This window comes from Etheostoma cragini, unplaced genomic scaffold (genome assembly GCF_013103735.1).
Source record: "Etheostoma cragini isolate CJK2018 unplaced genomic scaffold, CSU_Ecrag_1.0 ScbMSFa_1671, whole genome shotgun sequence".
NCBI lineage: Eukaryota > Metazoa > Chordata > Actinopteri > Perciformes > Percidae > Etheostoma > Etheostoma cragini.
This window is the reverse complement of record NW_023265749.1, coordinates 1-3,058: the sequence shown is the minus strand read 5'-3', so window position 1 is coordinate 3,058 and position 3,058 is coordinate 1. Positions and strand designations below refer to the sequence as shown.

General features: G+C 52.6%; 1 long non-coding RNA gene across 1 annotated transcript; it reads left to right on the top strand.

Moving 5' to 3' along the window:
- Positions 1–1,835: 1,835 nt before the first annotated feature.
- On the top strand, positions 1,836–2,444 carry LOC117940096. Its single transcript, XR_004655702.1, has 3 exons — positions 1,836–1,869; positions 2,265–2,338; positions 2,411–2,444. It is a non-coding gene; the product is annotated as an uncharacterized LOC117940096 (long non-coding RNA).
- The last annotated feature ends 614 nt before the right edge of the window (positions 2,445–3,058 follow it).

Genomic DNA, 3,058 nt, shown 5'->3' with positions numbered 1-3,058 from the left:
CTTACAGGGAGGTGTGTTCAGGTGCATTCTGGGCGTGCTGGTCTTACAGGGAGGTGTGTTCAGGGCATTCTGGGCGTGCTGGTCTTACAGGGAGGTGGGTTCAGGTGGTTAAAAGAGGGCCCTTAGTCTCTGATACAGCAGCTGTGTCTCCATCCACAGGTTTATGTCCTGTTTAAGTGATATTAAATGAAACAGGATCATGTGATGGTACACGGCGACATCCATTTGGTCTAAAAAAACGTTGCAATGTTTACTAAATGTTGTGCGATTCGCTATAAAAATGAATGAAAAAACTTAAAATGTCTTAAATGTCTTAAATGTCTTAAAATGTCATCACCAGGTCTTAATTGGCTTTAAAGCCGTTGCATGGAAACCAGATCACCAGCTTGATTACCAGGAGTTTTTATTATCAAACTTCAGATAATTTGATTGACACGTGGATGAAACCTAGCTGTTTACAGACTAAAGCTAAAGGCTAAAGCTAACGTTTGGAAATCTGACCTGGAAACAACACGCTTGCTGGGAGTGTAGCATCGAACACAGCGCCGCGTGGCGTCAGGACACGCCTCCGTCTCCCGTTCCTCAGACACACCTTTGTCTTCAGAAGAGTCCATTTTCCAAGCAGCAGCTCATGAGAACTGTCTCCATGTCTTGTGGGCGGGGCTTTCAACACTGTCTCCATGTCTTATGGGCGGGGCTTCAAGCGCTGCCTCCATGTCTCATGGGCGGGGCTTCCAGCGCTGTCTCCATGTCCATGTCTCATGGGCGGGGCTTCCAGCGCTGTCTCCATGTCTCATGGGCGGGGCTTCAAGCGCTGTCTCCATGTCTTATGGGCGGGGCTTCCAGCGCTGTCTCCATGTGTTGTGGGCGGGGCTTCCAGCGCTGTCTCCATGTCTTATGGGCGGGGCTTCCAGCGCGGTCTCCATGTCTTATGGGCGGGGCTTCCAGCGCGGTCTCCATGTCTTATGGGCGGGGCTTCCAGTGCTGTCTCCATGTCCCCCTGTCTCCATGTCCCTCTGTCTCATCCTCAGTGTAAATTAAAGTCCTGCCTGCGTGACAGCTCTGGAGGATGAAATATGCGGCGCAGAACGTCCCTGACAAGACGTCTTGTCCACGGGGCGCGCTGAGAGGAGCTAAATGGCGCCGTTTATTTGCCATTTAGTGATATTAATATTCATGATCAATCACCAGCGAAGAGCCAAGGCCTGCGTGTTTGGGGATGGATATTAACGGCGACCTGAGCGCTCACTTCTCCCACTCAAACAGCCCTGAACCCCTAATGATCAAAAGTATTAATTCCCACAGTATTCCATTATTAATATCCTGGATGGAGATGAACCGTGATATTAATGTAAGGCCAACATAAAGACCGGCTCATTATTTAAGTCCTGGCACCCTGATAAGCTTTATTTTCATTTGAGTAAAGACATTAATTTCTCCATGCTGCGTAATCAGAGCAACATGCAGCCGTCTAACTGCAGAGATTGTTAGGGCGATCGTAAATCTTCTCAGGAATAACCGGTCTACGGACCCCCGGTCATTACTCCTGTTGTCAGGGCAACGCAGAGTCACATTTAAATAAAGGCTTTAAGAAACACAAGAGGAAGACATCTGTCTTTGTTTGGATCTGGACCCGCACACATCTGAGCTGGTCTTACAGGGAGATGTGTTCAGGTGCACTCTGAAGCTGGGAGGAGGCCTCGGCGAAGACCCAGGACTAGGTGGAGAAGGTCTAGGGGAAAGACGCTCAGGACTAAGTGGAGAAGGAGGCCTAGGGGAAGACCCAGGACTAGCTGGAGGGACTTCCAGCTGGGAGGAGGCCTCGGCGAAGACCCAGAACTAGGTGGAGGGACGTCCAGCTGGGAGGAGGTCTCTGGGAAGACCCAGGACTAGCTGGAGGGACGTCCAGCTGGGAGGAAGGTCTCTGGGAAGACCCAGGACTAGCTGGAGGGACTTCCAGCTGGGAGGAGGCCTTGGGGAAGACCCAGGACTAGGTGGAGAAGGTCTAGGGGAAAGACGCTCAGGACTAAGTGGAGAAGGAGGCCTTGGGGAAGACCCAGGACTAGCTGGAGGGACTTCCAGCTGGGAGGAGGCCTCGGGGAAGACCCAGGACTAGGTGGAGGGACGTCCAGCTGGGAGGAGGCCTCGGGGAAGACCCAGGACTAGGTGGAGGGACATCCCGCTGGGAGGAGGCCTCGGGGAAGACCCAGGACTAGGTGGAGAAGGTCCAGGGGAAGGAGGCCCAGGACTAAGTGGAGAAGGAGGCCTAGGGGAAGAACCAGGACTAGCTGGAGGGACGTCCAGCTGGAAGGAGGCCTAGGGGAAGACCCAGGACTAGGTTGAGAAGGTCTAGGGGAAAGAGGCTCAGGACTAAGTGGAGAAGGAGGCCTAGGGGAAGACCCAGGACTAGGTGGAAGGACGTCCAGCTGGGAGGAGGCCTTGGGGAAGACCTGGGACTACTAGGTGCCCCCATTTTCATGAGCTGAACTCAAAGACTTTTTCTAGGAACACAAAAGGTTGATTTCTCTGAAATATTGTTCACATATCTGTCTAAATCTGTGTTAGTGAGCACTTCTGCTTTGCCGAGATAACCCATCCACCTCACAGGTGTGGCATCTGTGCAGTTTTATTGTTTTGGGGGGGTCCCGAAGAGGGGGCTGAAATACAGTCAGTAAAAAAGTTGCTGGACATCGGCAGGCCTCTCTGAAATGTGCAGAAGTCTTAATTTGGTTCAGTGTGTATGAATCGATAGATTACGCAACATGGGCAACATGATAGTGTCCCATTGGTCGGCCCTGTGGTCTCGCGGCAAGAAGGTCCTGGGTTTGGATCCAGGTCGTTCTGGGCCTTTCTGCGGGGGTTTGCGTGGGTTTCCTCCTCCCCACCGTCTGAAACATGTACTAGGTCCTCAGGTCAGTGCCCTTGAGCAAGGCACTGGCTCAGATCTGGAGTTGGTCCACGGGCGCTGTGATTGGCCGCCCACTGTTCCCGTACGTTTGTGCGACCTTTTTAATCTTTTTTTGGGGGGGCGGCACTTGTTGACGGAGAGCGGGTGGGG